This window comes from Malania oleifera, chromosome 2 (assembly GCF_029873635.1).
Source record: "Malania oleifera isolate guangnan ecotype guangnan chromosome 2, ASM2987363v1, whole genome shotgun sequence".
Taxonomy (NCBI): Eukaryota; Viridiplantae; Streptophyta; class Magnoliopsida; order Santalales; family Ximeniaceae; genus Malania; species Malania oleifera.
This window is the reverse complement of record NC_080418.1, coordinates 56428387-56435175: the sequence shown is the minus strand read 5'-3', so window position 1 is coordinate 56435175 and position 6789 is coordinate 56428387.

Sequence of the window (6789 nt, the reverse complement as noted above, 5' to 3'; positions counted from 1 at the left end):
TTTCCAGATAACTTCCTAGGTGCTTGGGGAATGAGCAAGGGGCTGGGTGAAAGGTTTTGGAAGTGGATACATCACCCCAACAGCATCATCATCCATGGGTGCGGCGGCTCGTGCAGACGCAGAATGAGCGCGTCGCGACGCCGAGTCCCATGTGGAGGAGATGGCTCGACGGATGCAGATGGTGGAAATGGAGAACCATCAATCGAAAGACACAGTCTCCACCTTTCAAGCCCAGCTGCAAGACATGATGAATAGGCAAGCGCAGCTCGAGCAAATGATGCACCAATCTCAACCAGATGAGGCTAGTGGCTCCTCGGATTAGAAGGTATGTATGGTACTTATGGCTTAATATAGTACTTGTGCAAAAGTATTTTATGGATTGAATAAAATAATTTAAAAAATCAATTTTCTGAAGAATAAAATGTCAACTTCCTTTTAATAATAAAATTGAAGAAATGATTAATTAGCATTTAAAACTATGAAAAGTTTAAATACTAGATAAAATTATTCGAAGAAGATGTTCTTTAGGGTGCATTTGTTTCATAGGCTCTGAGTGGCTGGGCTTATGGGGGTCACATTACGTTAGTTCAAGCTTGTAATTTTTTGGTACTTCTATGCTTTCTTACCTTATTTAAAATCCAGTGGTAGTTGTTCATAACTTGAGAGGATTATGCAAGATTTTCTTTATTTAGGGGTGGGTGAGGAGAGGTATCATCTTGCTAGTGGAAGATAGTTGGTAGGTTAAAGGAGGAGGTTGGCTTCAGTCTCAAAAATTCAGTGTGTAAAAACATTGCTTTTGTGGGTAGATGGTTATGATGGTTTCCTTTCGAAACTCAAAACTCAATTCTCCTTAGCATAGGTTATTGAAAGTAAATTTTTTTTGCAGGAGAATTAGTGGGTGCTAATATTTTTATTATTTTTATGCAAAAATATTGCTTTTGTCTATTTTTTTCCTTCCATTTCTCGTCATTCTTTCCTCCCTGATGCACTTATTTCTATTTTCTTGTTATGGATAGGTCTGAGGTTTCTTGGGATTTTTAGTTTCATTGTATTCTCGTTGATTGGGAGGTGGAGGAACTTTCTTCAATCTTGGTGTTGTTGGATTCTTTTTGTTACTCTTTGATGTGGGATGTTAGGGTCTGGGTGAATAACGCGTTTTCTCTTGTCAGTCGTTCCATACTCATCTAAGCCAGTCTTTTCATTTGACCTCCTTGCCGATAGATTGTGGAGAGCTGAAGTTCCTTCAAAAGTAAAGGCTTTTCTATGGATTGCCATCCTTAATAGAAGTTGACACCAATGATCTATTGCAGGTTCGAATACTACACCTGGCTCCTGACGTGTGTCAAGTATTATGGTAGTTATGAGGATCATGCTAGCTGTTTACGAAAAAAATTATTTGGTTTTTCAGGAGAATGTTGGGTGTGTCTTTATTCTTTAGAGGATTTCTTAAGTGTTAATTTTAGAAGCTTTGGTAGGTGTAAAAAGGTCCAGATTTTGTGGTGGTGCTCAATTTGTGACGTTAGCTTTTTTTTTTTTTTTTTTTTTGATATCATGACATTGGTATATTTGATTCGGGATAGGGTTGAGTATTTTAGCATCCATGTTGGTGTGCACTAGAAGGTGTTTAGGCCTAAAGCATTCTGCTGATATTCATCGCAATTGGGTGGCCCTTTTTTACTTCATCTTGGATTATTTTAGTATTAACTTTTTCTGTTTCTGTTTTTGTGTCTAGGATTCCTCATCCTCATTATACACTCTTCTTTCTTCATAAATTTCTTTTTCTCCCCCTCCCTAAAAAGGCCTGCAATTGAAACATCATAAAGAATAATTTCATTTTTCTAAATTTTATCGTAGTTTTGGCTTTGGCAATTGCTTCAAATCCTTAAAATTTTATATCGGCACCATTTTTAGGTTTTTAAATATGTTTTTCAATTTGGTAGTCTCATGATCTTGCAATTCAATTTTATGATTTGATAACAAAAACTTCCCCACACTTCAAATTAGGAACCTGTGTTTTACTACACCAGGTCCCTTTGCACAACCTTTAACAATTATGAAATACATGCAATGGAGTATAGTCAAAGCTCATCTACATTCTGCAACAATGTTGATGCATATGAGAGAGGAAAATTTGGGTTTGTTGTGATGAATAAAACTGCAATGCTTTTCGTTCTAAACTTAATTCATCATGTTTTCTCATTTCCATAATCTCCAAATTCTCAAAGTTAATTGCTGTTCAAAAATTTTGGCAACCATTTTCTGATATTTCAGTGGTAATTGCTTAAAGAAATCCTTTTTTGACCCTCAGAAGCGCCTCCTGTTTTAGCAAACCATAGAACCACCTTTCATTTGCAAGACAAATCAAGGTCTAAAAACATAAAGGTTTGTGCTGCATAAGACTCATCAATGGGGGTGTTTAAATGCCCTCCAAGTGCTCCATTTTTACTTTGTTTTCTTGTCATGTTATATGTGGATTGAACTTTTCTATTATTCATAGTGTTCTATGTATTATGTATGCTTATATATTTATATTATTTTGTGTTGGGGAGCAAGAAAGACATTGCTGTGTGCCAAATGACAATTCATTACAATGATGGTGACAATGAGAGCAGTAACTCATCTGGTTATCAAAGTGTTTTAGCTCCTTGTGTCTTTGACATGATTGTCACTGGCTCACCCATCACTGCAATTGCTCACTAAAAAAAAAAAATATCCAGGCCCTTTATTTATGTGTTCCATTTCGCGAACAGTTGCTAGAATATTATACAAATAACAAAAATCCTTGATATGCAGAGGAAAATCTTTTGACATGTTTGGCTAATTTGTTTACTTAGGTAGTAATTTGGTTTCATGTTTTTCTGTAGTATGAATGTGCTTCTTTGAGTATTATTTTTGGCTAAGCAATACATGTCATCTTAGGTTTCAATTGCTTGCATTTTGATACTCATTCATTCATCTTATTGTAAACTTTTACAGTTATATATTTATGCACATGAGTTATTCTTGATCTTACGAGAATTAGTTTTTTTTTTTTTAGCATAAGTTATTTAATGTTATCTTTAAATAAAGGTGTTTGCCTTAAATTGTAAGCATTGGATTATCTTCAGGGTGTTCTGTCAAATTGAAATATATATATATAGTTGTGTTTTGTTTTAGACTTTTAATTTTGACATTTCTTACTTAGTACTTGGCCAATTTGTTGTTCTTGTTGGGGGGGGGGGGGAGATAACATTACATATATTCTCTAAGATTTATAATAATATCAAATTACTCGTGTCAAAAAATAAAACCAACACTATTATTTACATGATGATTACCCACCACATGTACACAAGACAAGCAACTACATGCAAATATAATGCCCTAAACAAGCTTGACTCGTGACATTCTCTTCCTTATATAGTTGACATGATTGTAGACTTTGACTATAAGTGTTTTAGACTTTATCCATGAATTGTCTCTTGTCTTCCAATAATAATGTGTGTGTGTGAATATATATATATAGAGAGAGAGAGGGAGAGAGGGTGTATGGGTGCAACTATCTTCCCTGAATTGCATTGATAGAGAAAAATGCTTTCTTTTAGTCATTGCCATTTATGTTCGCTTTTTTTTAGCCATTGCTATTTATGTACCTTTCACTAAAAAACACAGGGAGTGCCATCAATGATCAATTTAAGTCCTCAAGAAGGGGACGAGCAGGTGGAATAATTGCATTTTAACATCAAGAACTTATAACTTGATTTCTACTCCATTAATGGACTGAAAATAGATTTTTGAACATGGATTGCATTGATTTTCAAAAGATCTATTTTAAATTCAATGACATGATGCATGTCATTGAGCATGTGTTAAGTATTGAAATCCTTATTTGAATAACGATGTGTACTGATCTTGTGGTTGCTCATTCATGTCCATATGCCATGAATAACAATAATATACTGAACTCAATACTATCCATCGTTCTCTGCTATTTATATTCTTAATTTAATGGATATATTATATCTTGTGAATTGTTGCTTGCTACCTGATTGCATGCTAGTCTAGAATGCCTCCTGCATGGTGGATACAGTTGATGTGTATTGCATGCTGGTAGTAGATATAGGTTCTCGTGTGCCTTGAACTTCTTATAAATGACTTATTTGAACCTATTAGGTACATGTTTTATGGGAAAATGTCCAATTTACAGACGACATGCCGCCGAAATTTAGTTAAAATTTTACCAAAATAGAAAAACATTTACAACGATAATTATGATAAAATGAATGTTAAAATATTTTTGAAAGGATGAGTGAAAGTTAGGAATCATAAGAAATGAGGCAACGTAGGCTTAGTTCATTTAAAGAAACATTCATGACTAAACTTTTGGTCCAGTAAGCCTAAAGCATTCATTGCCGAGCCTAAATCATTGAAAATATTAAAACACTTGGCTAAGGATTTGAAAATTTGAAAAAGGCATAAGTTGAATATATCCATAACTCAGAGGTAGCATCATCTTCATAATTCTTTAAATTAAATACTCTCATCATCTCATAACGTTCATGTCCATATGCCTAGATGAATAACAATACTACATTGAACTCAATATTATCCACTGTTCTCTGCTATTTATATTCTTAATTTAATGGATATATTATATCTTGTGAATTGTTGCTTGCTACCTGATTACATGCTAGTCTAAAATGCCTCCTACATGGCGGATGCAGTTGATGTGTATTGCATGCTGGTAGTGGATATAGGTTCTTGTGTGCCTTGAACTTCTTATAAATGACTTATTTGAACCTATCAGGTACAGGTTTTATGGGAAAATGTCCAATTTACTGACAGCATGCTGCTGAAATTTTGTTAAAATTTTCCCAAAATAGAAAAACATTTACAATGATAATTATGATAAAATGAATGTTAAAATATTTTTGAAAGTATGAGTGAAAGTTAGGAATCATAAGAAATGAGGCAATGTAGGCTTAGTTCATTTAAAGAAGCATTCATGACTAAACATGCCTAAAAGACTTTAAATACTATCATAAAAAAAAAAAAAAAAATAGTGACATTTTGTAATAATAATAATCTAGAACTAAGATTTCTATTTATCTTCTAATAAAAGTAATGGTGGATGGTGGGTTATTACCAATTTATTTTTTTATTATTATATTTCGTCGTCAAGAAAATTAATTGAAATCAAACAAGCTATGCAACCAAGAATGATTCATTGAAAACATAAATCAAATTTCATAACTGCTGGAAGTGCTTTCAAGAATCAAGATTATTAAGGACAACCATTCCATATAATTTTTTCAAGTTGTATACAAATTCACAAGATGCAAATCACACTACAAGTAACTTATCACACTTGTACACCAAGCCAAATTAACATGTTTAAGCCAAGTGTTAGAGGCTGATTTATTGTTTAGTTTCTACAATGACTAGTCAAGAATCATAGAGGCTATACAAAATAATACTCATAGGAGATATAAAACTCCCATTGAAACTGAATGGCTACAATGCATTTTACAATGACATTTATGGTTCGGAGAATGTGATTTCTCCCTATACTGTTTGTGTTTTCTGAAATTGAAGGCAATGAAAAATCTAAAGAACAGTCATTATGTGAGTTCATTAAATAGTCCCCTTTCTAAACATCTTTAGTCAAAGTAATCTTAGCATCTGTACTAAAACTTTAGATGGTATAAAAAATTTAAGGTAGTGCATTGATCAAGGGGCAATGTGCAAACACCCATGGTTCACAATCTTTGAATACCATATTTACAAGTGAAAAGCCAAGTAGCAGGTGTAATGCATAAAAAAAAAGGATGCAACCAAGTCAGTACTTTAAGCAAATAATAAAATGGAAAAGAAAAAAAAGAGAAACAACTGATAATAAATTGCAGCTTATGTTACTTCTCTCTCAAAATCATCTTGAGTAGCACTATCATTGTCCATGATCTTCATCTTGAGTTTGGAGACCTCACCAGTTATGGTGAATACAAAATTCTCATTCCATTCTAGTTGAGACCCTTGCCTTGTATCAACCATTTGTACATAACAGTGACCAAACTTGTATAATATACATTACAATGATCACTTGGTTTTACCTTTTAAAAAATTAAAAGGTAATTATACATAATATATATAAGTAGTTGCAAGTATAGTTGTGTGTATATCTTCTCATAGTTATTCAAAGACCCTTTCATCCCTTCGAATTTATAGGCTACCTTTCAAGTGTGCGACTCAATGGAAATATGTGAACTCATTGTTTAGCTTTAAATACTGACATTATTTTTTTCATTATTGATATTACTACTGTACAAATTATGTAATATGCATGATTATGAAATCTTTGCGAATTTGTTATATCATATAATTATTTTTCTTGATTACGCTGAGTGCCAACTCTCCATTTGTATACTAATTTTTTTTAATGACTCTTAATTTGTAGAATTCACGGCTATCATAACATCAGCACGATGCCATGCATGCATGCACTACAGCCGTTGGATGCAACTTTTGATTATTTCTTAGTAATTTTATTGTTATCTGAACAAATAAAATTTTTGTATTTTTATTTGAATTTGTACTAGTAATTGTATTTGAATTTTGAATTTTTTGAATTTTTTTTGTTATCTGAACAGATGTTATTTTTTTATTTTAATTGAATTTGTATTTGAATTCAAAATTTTGAATGATTTATGAATTTTGTCGTAATTATGGTTTCAGGTTATGCATGCGAAAATGTAATTACAAATTTTTATATAGGAATGATGATTAAAAAAAATTAGTATTAAAGCTTTTTTA